Source organism: Microtus oregoni, unplaced genomic scaffold (assembly GCF_018167655.1).
Source record: "Microtus oregoni isolate MIOR12 unplaced genomic scaffold, Mior012 000019F_ref0000042, whole genome shotgun sequence".
NCBI classification, from domain to species: domain Eukaryota; kingdom Metazoa; phylum Chordata; class Mammalia; order Rodentia; family Cricetidae; genus Microtus; species Microtus oregoni.
Window position 1 is genome coordinate 21,966,825 of NW_024543078.1, and position 12,990 is coordinate 21,979,814.

General features: G+C 45.6%; 1 protein-coding gene across 4 annotated transcripts in view; it reads right to left on the reverse strand.

Annotated features, from left to right (window-relative positions):
- Sertad2 (SERTA domain containing 2) overlaps nucleotides 1-12,990 on the reverse strand; it is a 117,915-nt gene that overhangs the window by 18,214 nt on the left and 86,711 nt on the right. The window contains exon 1 of one of the 4 annotated variants that reach the window (XM_041669057.1): nucleotides 4,596-4,666. The exons of 1 other annotated variant lie outside the window; for it this stretch is intronic. The gene's annotated coding sequence lies outside the window, so the exon portion shown is untranslated. Of the gene's footprint in view, nucleotides 1-3,053; nucleotides 3,089-3,680; nucleotides 3,945-4,595; nucleotides 4,667-12,990 lie in introns of those variants that run through there. 2 more of the 4 variants (XM_041669055.1, XM_041669056.1) reach the window with 2 other exon arrangements.

A 12,990-nucleotide genomic window follows, 5' to 3' on the forward strand; every position in this document is an offset into this window, starting at 1 on the left:
ATGAGGCCAGGAAGCTCCATTCTGATCTGAAAACTGCAGTGGGGGCAGAACATAGCGTAGGTGACGCTAGGCTTCTCCAAGAGATCTACACAGCCGTGGTGCTTGACTCTGCGAATCATAACAAGTATTTTCAACTGAGCCCAGATGACGGACAGAGGATCCTGAGAGGAGACAAATGAGTCTTCCTGGCTTGTAGGGCCCTCAGACGACAAACAGCCACCTTTCCAGAAGCAAGCTGCACGGTCCAAGAATGTATTTGCTTTGTTCTATTAAATATCATGTATTTTAAAAGGTATATGCTTTTTTATCTTGAAATGTAATAATTTATACATTTTTCAAAGAAAATCTTTAGACAGTCAAGCATGTTTTTGTCTCATGATCTTGGGGCGGGGGGCAACAACAACAAAGAGTCTATTTATTACCCAGAATAGGAATGCCGCCTTATTAGGCTGACATATGCCATTCACAGATTCATACAAAGAATGAACTGCTCGTCAGTGCTGATGGAGAAAGACACAGCTCCACACAATGAGTGACGGACGCTCCAGGGGACAGTTCTGTTCAGAAGGCTTTCCCAGTGTTTGTACAGGACAGAAGTTTGCCTTTAAGACTAACTACACTGGCTATTTAGGACAACAGATTTTTTTCTTTAAAAAGCAACCCAACCTTGGTAGTTGTTTCATTCTGAAATACTAAAATCAAATTAAATACCCAGACCCTTCTTAAACAGAAGTCACAGCCTGTAAGTGTCTAACGAATGTTTAATGAGTATCTATGAGTGGCAGATAGAAAACACAGTGCTGGTGCACACACAAGGGCCACAGCGTTTCCAGTCGGAACTAACTAACGGAGCCTGAGACATAGCTCAGCCGGCAAAGGTACTTGCCACTCAAGCATGGAGACCAGAGGTCAGTCCCCAGAACCTGAGTGAGAGAAGGAAAACTGACTCCACAAAGTTGCCCTCTGACCTCACATGAATCCTTTCTACACCACACGTGCGCGCGCGCGCACACACACACACACACACACACACACACACACACACACAACTTTGAAAAACATCTAATAGAGAGATATGTGAAGGCTGGCATTACTCTTAGCACCAGGAGCTTTTCACTTAAACTGAAGCTTTGCCCTCTGGTATCTTTAGCATAGGTCTGATCTTTGGACTCAACAATCAGACATGCTTCCTGCAACTAGAGAGAGCTCGCGCTCTCTCTCTCTCTCTCTCTCTCTCTCTCTCTTTTTCTCCCCCCCCCCCCCACAGCTGCTAAGTTTAGGAAGTTCTCTAAGTACACTAGAGTTCACCCTTCTGAATACCATACTTACTGTTCTGCAAATAATACTGGCTAAGTGTCTTCGTTTTGAAAATATAAATAAAATGAAAACAAAACTCATGTTTTGGCTGGGTGATGGTGGTGCACGCCTTTAATCCCAGCACTCCAGAGGCAGAGGCAGGCGGATCTCTGAGTTTCAGGCCAGCCTGGTCTACAGAGGATAGCCAGGACTACACGAAAGAAACCCTGTCTCAAAACAACAACAACCCCCCAAACAAACAACACCCCCCAAAACAACAGAACTCATATTTTTACTAGTGTTCTTTAATAAAAACCACAGCAGAAGAAACTTTAAAAATCTTGTTAGGGCTCTCACCTTTCTTGGGTTCTAGAGTCTACCATATTCTAAGCAAGGACATTCTGGAAGCAGGAACTTTTTTACCTTACCATCAGAGTGCTGTTTAATGCAGTGGCAGCCATAAGATCTCAGCCACCACACATACATTTAAGTGACTTAAAACCAGAAAATGATATGATGCTTCCCATGCCATTGTTAATAATTAGTCTTAGTAACTGGGTAAAACTTGTATTTCTGTTCCTTAATTTAAAAAGCTCTTATGTAGGAGAATTCAGCAATGGGAGTGTTTTCTAGGTGAGATTTTCTGAATCTCTCCGCTCTCTGCCAGAAGCTGGTCTAAGCAGCTGTTACCTGCGAGTCCCTGCCACTTACCTGACAAGAAAACTACCCCTAGGACATCTCCTGCCACACAGGGGATGCTACAGACCTGAGACCCTCCTAGCTGCTGAAACAGAGCAAGGGACAGAGCCAGGTGGAGGGGGGAGAGGAAGCGGCCAAGTCCATTCCCCAAGATTTCTCAGTAGAAAGCACACATGGCTGGATGTATTTCCATTAGCAGAGGAAAGATATTATTTGAAAGCATGCCTGACCTTAAAACAAACACTCGCTGGCCTGGAGCTCACCGTGTAGCCCAGGCTAGCCCTTAGATCCACCAGTGCTGTGATCACAGGTGTATGCCTCACACCCAGGCCAGTTCTATAGATGTTTAAATGAAGAAACTTATGAGACACTATCAGGAAAGCAAGGATCCACAATTATTCTCGCTCATGCCAGAGTTGGGATCTTATTCTTCCCCCTCAAATCAAAATAAAGTGAAACTAGAGGGGTGGGGTGGAGTAGCAGCTAGGGTGAGGTAAGCAACACACACACACACACACACACACACACACACACCATCCCCCACAGCAGACTAGCCCAGGACTCTCTCTCAGGTGTGCAGCCCTCCAGGGTTAAGTGGTCCACCTCACTCTTGTTAGTAACAAAAATTAATTATAAAAATCAACTTTGAACAGTTAGGGCCTTGGTAATCCTACTGGTGACTACAATTTCCAGGCTCTTTACACAGGTTCTGAACACTTAACATATATTGGGAAATCAAAAGCATGTTTCAAGAACAAAGCCTGAAAACACCGACACTCCCTTACGGCCAGCTAAGGTTTGACCGATTCTACTCAAATAAAAACTGCTATTTCTGAGGGTGAGCGTCTTACTCTGCTCACTGCCCTTCCCCGTGCTGCCTGGAAAAACCTACTTTCCACTCCTGGAACTACCTAGTTGCAAGCAAAAAGTTATTCTAAAACAGACCGTCTCATCCTTTTGTGAAACTTAACGTTCAACTCTCAACTCTATTGATTGCTACTATTTCTGCTAAAGCTAAGACAATTTATGGTGAAGAAAAAATATGAACAATTCAGTACTTTCTCCCGACGCAATGGTTCCCTGAAGGGTGCCCAGTGTCAATGGTACAAAGTCTACCCGTCGGGACAGCTGGCTCCCCTCAGCGCCGCCCCCCCTCTTCCCCGTCATAGGCGGTTACCACCAAGATGACTTGTAGATTTCTAATTTAAAAACCAGGGAGGCGTTAAGTTTAATATACATTCGGATCCAGAATCAATTCACTTGGGTACGGAAGAAAAGAGGGCGAAGAGAGCTGTTTTAACATATAACCACCGGGAAACTCTCAAAACACAATATAGCAAGTTGGATGCAAACCCAGACACTGAACTCAAAAGTGAAGCAGCCTCCATGCCAGCAACCAGAATCTTAAAAAAAAAAAAAAAAAAAAAAAGTCTCGCACGTCCTCAGCACCACAGCCACCAAGGCAAGCACAGACAACCCAGCTGTAAAGGCAACAGCTCCCGGGCCCGGTCGCCCGGCTCCTGCCCGGGGTCGTACAGTCGGGGTCTCCAGGCGGCAGGCGGGTGCACCCCAACCTGCCCAGCCCGGCCTCCTCCGCCTTGGGCTCCCGCCTGGCCCAGCCCAGCACCGCCCCCCGCCCGCCAGAGCCCAACCCAGGGGAGCCTCAAGCTCGGCCGGGAACTCACCACAGGCAGGTCCGCCCGGAGCTAACGCATCGGAGGGGTTTCCAATCACCCCTCAAGCTATGCCAGCTCCATGCGGGGCGCCCCGCCACGGGGCCGACGGTGGCTGGGAGCGCGCGGAGAGGCCGGAGCTATCACTCCGGCGTCCTCTGCCTGCGCGTCGGGAACATTATACAATGGTGGAGGAGGCGGCGGGCAGCCGGGAGGAAGCAGGAGGCGGGCGGAGGGGACGCCCGGGCCGAGCGACCCACGGCTCGTGCTCCAGCACTCGCGGTGCAGGAGTGACGTCCGCCTGCGAGCCTCCGGCGAGCTCCGGCCAGGCCCCGCCCCCCGCCTGGCCGGCCCCGCCCTGACAGCCCCGCCCCTGCAGCAAGGCCCCACCCTACCTTCCTCCCACCTCAGCCCGCAGGCCCCGCCCCGCCCCCCGCTCCACAGGTCCTGGCCCCCGCGGGCCCCGCCCCCAGATGGTCCGGACCCGCCCCAGCTCCGCAGGCCCCGCCCCGGACCCGCCCTCCATGGGTGGTGCCATAAATGCAGATTCCGGCCGGTTGAAAGCTCAGGAAGGGGCAGGCGGGCACCAAGCTTCTGCAGGCAGCTCTGTGGGCCATAGGCTGAAATAGGAGAGGAAGAAACCGGGGTGCTCAAGCTGAAGGGCCACTACTAACCCCCACGCAGTGGAAAACAGGCAGATGACGGAGCGGGCGGTGACAAAGGCGGCGGCGCGGGCACAGTCCGTAGAGGAGCGAGACCACAAATATGACAGGCATCCGAGCTATTCGGCCACTTGGGCCGGTCGGCGGGAGGATAGGGTCCACCAATGGCCCTGGGAGATGTCGGAATGGGGGGAGGGGTCAAGAGCTCCATCAGGAGTTGGCGACAGAAAAAGTTCGACAGTCGAAATGGGTCACCGAGTAGTACCTTTGGAGCCGGACAGACAAGAATTGTATCCTGTATGGAGACCCAACAGGCCAATCAGAGGGAAACCAAGCTTGGTGAACACGGGAAGCTAGAGGCGTCGTCCTCTGCCCACAAGTTTCACGCTGATAGCCTTAACTTTCCCCTTAAAAAAAAAAAAGGGCCTAATGTTTTTAACTACTCAAACTTAGCAGGGGACCTTACATTATCCTTAGTATTAGTATGAAATGCATGTGTCTAAGTGGTTCGAATTTAAGAGGACTAAGAGGTAAGGGAAGGGACAGCTCATCTGGAACATTTATGACTGCTTTAAAAATGACATGTACACTCTGCATAAATATATTACAAAAGTAATTCAGGCACCTTCAATTTTTGGCTGCCACCCCAATCAATAATTTCTTCTCAGACTACTTTGCTGTTTAATGGTCTACTACACTAGTTGTATTTAAGGATAATAAAGCTTTAAGACCTAACATAAAGGTTTTAAACATCAAGACAAATTTAGACCAACTCAAAGTATGTGTAATGATTTATTTGATGTTCTTATCAAAATTAAACATGAGTTAATGCCAGGTGTAGGATTCCTACACTAGGTAGACAGAGGCAGGCAGATCTCTTAGTTCCCGGCCAGCCTTGTATATATAGACAGTTCTAGGCCAGCCAGGACAACATAGGGAAAACCCGTCTCAAATAATAACAGCAATAATGTGGGCCAAAATGTTAAAGGAACCATGTGCATCAGGTTTTATCAGTTGTTCTTAGTAAATCCTTGATATCATCAAAACCTCATACAGATAGATGTTTCATTAGGCATAACCAATATCAAAAGCCAATTGTGTCTCTCTTTGGCAAGTCATTATAATAGCATTCAAAACTGGCACCACAGAAAGTATGCTCACGAGGCCCTGTGAGGTCTTGTTTGGTTTATGCCTAGGTGGCATAAAATTTTCAAACGTTTTGCTAGAGAGCCAAGCTATTTTTCATTTCTAGAGTTCTGCCTTTGAATACAACATAACTACACACAGCTCGCTCCCCACCCACTCACTTATACTTTCAGCGCTTACTTTAAGAACCAGCCATTGAAATAGAAGCTGCAATACTCTCTTCCTGTGATGATGTCTTTGTGGGAGGCCAGAGGTATTTAGTTCTGTTGAATTTAAAATGAATTGAAACTGTTATTCATGAATTGAAGTTAAAAAAAGAAAACAGACATAGAATTTTGTGACACTTGGATATTTCCTAGCAAATGGCTTCACAAATACAGTGGTCCTGTACAAAAGAAAAGAGCCAGAGATGAAAACAACATCTTTGCGTGGCTACACTGTGTGCAAAAGCTTGGGTTCTGAGGACAGCAGCCCATGGTGGATTCTGGGGCGAGGAACTGCCCGGGCTGTGGTTTTGAATGCTCAGTAGCCTATCAGGGCACGCGTTGCCTTTTCACCTTCCCGATTTAGAATCTGGCATATTTGCTCAACTGGCCCAGGTGTGAAATGGCAGCCACACAACCGCTGGTCTGGTGCAGCATCAGGTACCTCTTCCCTGCTCCGTCTCCACAGGCTGAGTTCCATGGAGGCCAACACAGCCATCTCTGTTGCAGCCCAGACATTCAAAGGTAAAGGAAGATCCTCCCTGCGCTTAATAACAAAAAACTTACAAGTAAGACTGTTAGGACTGCATGTATGTCCGTGAACCATGTGCAAGCCTGGTCCTGTGGAGGCCAGAAAAGGGTGTTGGGTTCTCTGGAGCTGTAGTTACGTACAGACAGCTGTGAGCTGCCAGGTAGTTCTGGGAGCCAAACTGGAGTCCTCTGTGAGAGGAACAAGTGCTCTTAACTGCTGCACCATTTCTTCAGGTCCCTTCCCTGAACTTCTGAAGTATACGCAATGACTATTTAAAAAAAAAATTCACATAGCCCGGCCGGCCCTGGAACTATGTAGACCAGGCTGGCCTCAAACTGAAAGAGATCTGCCGACTCAGCCTCCAAAGTGCTGGGATTAAAGGTGTGCACTGCCACCATGGCTGGCCTGGTTTTATGTTTTAAAGAAAAATACTAGCTATTCCTACAAAATGGTCAAGAAATTCTAAGTGAACATATAACTTTGGTTTACACATTTTAAAAGTCCATTTAAGGGACTGGAGTGATGGCTCAGGGTTAAGAGCACTGGCTGCTCTTCCAAAGGACTCTGGTTCAATTTCCAGCACCCACAGGGCAGCTCACAACTGTCTGTACTTTCAGTTTCAGGGGCTCTGGCATCGTCACACAGACATATATGCAGGCAGAACCTCAATGTATATTAAAAAAATCAATTTTTTTAAAGCTTCATTTCAAATAACCTTCATCGAGAACAAGTTAGTCAGTCACATTTAACTATCACACGTCTGTTTAGGGAGAAGAGAAGCACTCACTCCTTTTCCTCAGCACAGACTTCAATGGCAAATTTTGAAACCTGCGAAATCATGAGCTCATGCAGAGGGGTCCTGGTGAAGTCCTGGATACTAGTTTACAGACCTGCTTCTCTTGAAGTTCTATAGCCGTACGTCCTACAGACTCTGTCCGGTGCTGCACTGACTGAAGGGTGCTTTTATCACTCCACTAGCATGGACCAAGGAAACTAAGGACAAGTCAGATATAGGAACTGGAACAAAGACTACTTAGTTATTTGTATCTATGTCTGATGCTTTGTGTGAGGAGGGAACGGGACCCAGGGCCTGGGGCTCACCCTGGGCAAGCACTCGATCACTGAGCTACCCAGCCTGAAAAACAGATAGGCTTCCAAAACTTTTTTTTCTTTCAACTTAATTCTAGATTTGAGGCTAAAATACTAGCAATCATCCATCAACATTCTTAGTCTTGGTTTTAATGTCAAAAAAAGAACAAATGCTTTGATTATTAAAGCACTGTATAGAACAAGCTGGCTAGGTGTCTTTTCATGGAAAATATGAGATACCAACTACAGAATTACCATAATAGCTGAAAATGGGATAGATTTTCAAAATAAAATTCTGGAAGCCACATCCCTTACCTGACCGCGGGGACTTACATAGGATGTAAGGTCAGGAAACGCTAATCTCACGCAGATGGTGCAGGGTCACAGACTCCCCTGGTACCTGATGACAAACTAACCTACTCCGCAGGTTTCTTTCCACCTTTTCTACCTAGTCAGGCCTTCTCCTGCTCCTCCATCCGGTCTTCATTCACACAGCATAGCTATAGCCCCAAGCTAAGGATCTTTCCCTAGGAGTCACTGATTGATGTAATGGCTACCAGCTCAGGCCACAGGCACTTCGTTCTTGTATCAGCGATTGGGCTTTTTTCTTTCCTAAAAACCCGACAGTGTCTAAATCTTAACACAATACAATCTTAAAGACAACGTTTGGTGGGAGGGGACCCAAATGTTTCTGTTTCTCAATCTAGTACTATCTGCTGGTCTCCGCACACCGGCTCTCTCGCGCGGAATGTCAGAGGATGTTGAATGGCCGGCCCCCAGCTTCTCTTGTCCTAGGAACTAACTTGGTAGGTGAAGACTCTTGACAGGGAATCTGGAGACCCACAACTCCACTACTGAGCTAGGATTTAAACATTTTTAGTGTGTGTGTGTGTGTGTGTGTGTGTGTGTGTGTGTGTGTGATCGGTGGCCCACATGTGGAGGTCAGAGGATACTCTGGCAGTCTGTTTTCTCCGTTCACCGTGGGATCCAGGGATCACACTCAGATGACACAGGCTTGCCCAGCATGTACACCTCTCCACTGAGCCATCAAGCCAGCCCAATCTGTGACTTAATCTACTGTGTCACAGATCTCAGATCAACACGGGTCCTGAAACAAGCACAGGGTTATATCAGATAATTCTGGGTCTAGCTCCTTGGCCCCAGCACTGGGAGGCCGAATCCGGCCCTGGGCAGCACTGAGCGGACTTCTGCACCTTGGACTCTGGTTTCTGGAACCCTTTCTTGGAGCTTGGATTCTCTGAAAGGGAAGTGTCAGTCTTGCTTGTGGAGGAGCTCTAGGGCTAAAATGAGATACAATGCTTTGTGCTTTGTTCAACTTGTCTAGAAGAATATAAAATCAAGTCCACATTTCTAAATGGAAATAATATAAAGGTAATAATGTGTTCTCTTCAGTGAGTTATGTTCCTCAAAACTTCTCATGTCCGGATGACTCAAACCACCTCTGGTTTCAAAGTCCCGGAGAAGAACAGCACATCTGAACCCACTTGCCCGTCTCCACAGCACACTGCTGGGCTGCACACAGGGCAGCGGCGGCTCTCCAGGTCTCCTCGAGAAGCAAAGACACTCAGAGATGGCCTGATACTGGTGCATATCACTTAGACCCAACCAGAGACTAGGATATAGATAAAAAATAATTCTTGCTTCTTTTACCCAAAACTCCAACCCTGCCTATCCTTGGCCTTATTTTAACCCACAGAATAAACAGCCGAAGCACAGGATAAAAACGAAATCGCATCATCATACTCACCAGCCCTTCACTCTTCTCTACTATGCCTTCTACTGGCCACTTTATCACCCCACTGCCAGCCTCCATCCAAGACAGAGGGTGGCGGAGGAAGCAGTCACTAAGTATGTACTTGGAAGGTACTAGCAGAATGAGTGGAGAAATAAAGTGGTTAATCCTTCATAAATATAAACGTATAAATATGCTCTAATCTTTTACACAACCCAGTTTCAAACTTGTAGGCTCACGTGTTCTTACTACCTCAGTCTCCCAAATAAGGAACTACAGACCCAGCCACCATGACTGATTCCCACTGTGTGTGTAGAATCAAAATACTTAGGCGGTTCTTTTTAACTTTCATAACCACAGAGCACTAGTAATACTGTATCTATAACTACTTTTCAGTGTCTCTGTACTATACCATTAAAGACAAGCCTAGTTAAAAGAGCTTACAAAGTTCACTCTTGAAAGCTAACCGGTACAGACTTTCTATCTGGGTAAAGACTTTACCAATAAACATCGTTTACTGCTATCATTCAACTGCTCTGTACTTCCGTATGAAGACTTTTCTAACCTGTTTACTCTAAGAAAGTGTCAATTAAGCCATACAAACAAATATAGGACGTGGGGGCTGGAGAGGTGGCACAGTGGTTAACAGCACTGGCTGCTCTTCAAGAAGACCTGGGTTTAATTCCCAGCACTCACATGGTGGCCCACCATTATCAGTCACTCTAGTTCCAGGTGATCTAGTTCTGTCTTTCAACTCGGTGGGCACCAGGAATGCACATGATGCATAGACACACGTACAGACAAGGCACCCATCCACATAAAAGAAAAATAAACCTCAAAAAAAATTAAATGCCAGTAACCTAACACGTACTATAAATTAGTAGCCAATTTTAGACCAGTCTAATCTACACAGTGAGTTATGGGACAGCCAGAGCTAGATCCTGTTTCACAAAAAAAAAAAAAAAAAAAAAAAAAAAATTACCAGTCATTTTAACTGCAAAGAAAACTCGCCTAAATGATGGTAGAAAATACATTTTTGTAAAAGCACAACTCTAACACCAGATGCCTCTCATATTTCAAAATCAAGCACATTTATATGATCAGCTAGACTAAACTATATTTTCCATAGTATATTTTTCATATCCATTGCAGTAACTATGTAGGATCACCTTCAAACCATCCATAAAAGCCAGGGCACACCCATAGTCTCGGTCACCAGGAAACCTGGTGGAGGAGGAGACCTTGGGCCCAGAAGTTTAGGGCCAGTTTGAGCAATACAAACAACTCAACAACAAACAAAAATTAATTGTGAATAAGGAGGCCCTTCGAGGAAGAATATGATGATGTTTATAAAATAAAATGTTTTATTAAAATAATTTTTAAACCACAGCTATAAAATTTCTACTTTGAGACAGGGTTTCTCGGTAGCCTGGAGCCTGTCCTGGAACTAGCTCTTGTAGACCAAGCTGGCCTTGAACTCACAGAGATCCACCTGCCTCTGCCTCCCGAGTGCTGGGATTAATGGCGTGTGCCACCACCACCCGGCTAAAAATGTTAAGACTTTAATGGAACTGTCTGTGGAAAAACACAAGATCAGGAATTTACAGCTCCTCCCACTTTTATGTCTTGCTGGGGACTGGACAGGGCATCCTGTACGCTAATGAGGTGAGCCCTCTGCCGGAACTCCATCCCAGAGTAGTATCAGTCACAGGCACTCCCATGGTAATCCCAGCACTCTTCAGTACAGCACTGGACAGACAGGGGCCGTAGGTGCAGCTCTGTAAATCTGAGGCGGGCCAGCCTCATCTACATAGTACACTCAGGCCGGGCTGAGCTATACAGACAGACCCTCTCCTAAGATAGCCACCACCAGAAAAATAAAACAAACAATAACAACAAAATATTCTACTGCCAGAATGAAGGAGACAGTTTCAAAATTATCTAACATCTGGACCAGGGAGGACACATCTGAAACTGTGTCTCGAAAAAGCAAAAAGCAAAAAAGAAAGAAACTAGGTTAAGTAAAAAAGCTCACTGAACAAATGACAGGGTGAGGATCAGAGCGATGGCTCAGCAGGTAAAGCCACTTGCCATAAAGCCTGGCGCCCTGAATTTGCTGCCTGGAACCTACATGCGTACACACTAAGAGCATGTGCGCACATGCATACACTCTAATATTTTCTTTTCTTTTTTTTCCCCAGGATTCAGAGACACTAAGGGCAATGGTGGTGCATGCTTTCAACCCTAGCACGAAGGAGAGAGTGAGGGGGGAGGAAGTTCAACACTGTTTCCATTTCTGTATAACTTCTTTAAGAAATTAAAGCCTAGTCCAGGCTTGGTGGTAACATGCTTTGTATTCCAGCACTCAGGAGGCAGTCAGGAGACTCTGAATTTGAGGTCAGCCTCGTTTACACACTGAGTTCCAGGCCAGCCAGAGCTACACAGTGAGATTCTACCTTTTTTTAAGGAAAGGAAATTAAAACTTAAATTACAAAGAAGATAAGAAAAAAATTTAACTAATTAATTACATATCCACTTCAATTTGTTATAACCTTAAAGTTGCTGAACATTTTATTTCTAGTTTTAATGATGAAAATTAATAGCTGTGGGGATAAAGATTCTAGAATTACTACTTGCATATGGTATCCAGAAACAAAAAGTAAAGATAATAAATGCCATTCCTAAGTTCACAGACGAAGGGATACATAATGCAGACCCATGCCATTTCATGGACAAGAATACTTTACCCTATAGAAATGCTAATGTTCCCCTAAACCCATTAAATGCAACTCCAATTTAAGCCCCAGTTTTCAGCCTGAGGGTGTACTATAGTGGCAAGGGGCTAGCCTAATACGTGGGGCCTTGAGTCTAGTACCTAGCATCAAACACTTCAACAATTTCTTCTCAATTTTGTGTTGGGATGTGGTTCAGTGGGTAGAGTACTTGCTTACCATGAAGCCTTGCCAACTGCCTGGCAATGAAATTTAGCAAAGACGGCAGCAGGAGGTGACTGGGTCAAAGGGAGAAAGGCTGGGTATTCCTCATTGCAGCCTTTGTTGGGCCCCAACTGGCAGTACCCATCCCTCGGCCAACACAGTTGCTTCTGCGTGGCCCTCTATCGGTCCGCTGATTCCCACTGTGTTTTCTGGAGGCTTTACCCCAACAGCACCATCCTCCCCCCACAACTTTGGCTGTAACCACTCTCTATTATTATTGATGTGCCGTGTCTCAAATATCACAACTCTGTCCTTTCACTAACATCTCCTTAGTTGAGTCATTTATACAGAACTCCAAAAAAGAAGATACAAACCACGGAGAAAATGATCAGTAACGTTGGTTGCATTGTAAGTTAAGTACATGGCCGGCAGTGGAGGCACACGCCGTTAACACCAGCTCTTAGGAAGAAGAGGCAGACAGATCTCTGTGGGTTCCAGGCAGCCTATAAAGCAAGTTCCAGGACAGCCAGGACTACACATTGAAACCCTGTCTCAAAAAACAAAGAAACAACCAAGTTAAGGATCTGTTGAACAAAATGTACCACTAACAAGTTAAAGCAAGCTAAAGATTGTAACATGTGAGGTTCACAGACTCAACAAAAGTACTTAGAATTCATAAATAATACTTGAGTTAGCTTTTTAAAAGCTAAAAAAATACAATAGAAAAACAGATAAAACAGGAAACGGAATGTCTAATAAACACTTGGAAAGTTAGGAACTACAGTAAAATAATATGCAAATTATAAAATAAACAAAACTCATAGCTTTTAAATTGGTAAAAACTTCATCTAATGAACGATGAAGACAAAGTGGAAGCTCAGAATGGAGGAGAGGACCAGAGGGTAAGCACAGGTCTACGTTCAGATCCTCCTCTGTCTCTCTGCAGCCCCAGCACTAAGCAATCTCTACACATGTGGGTCCCCGGATCTAGATAAAACAGT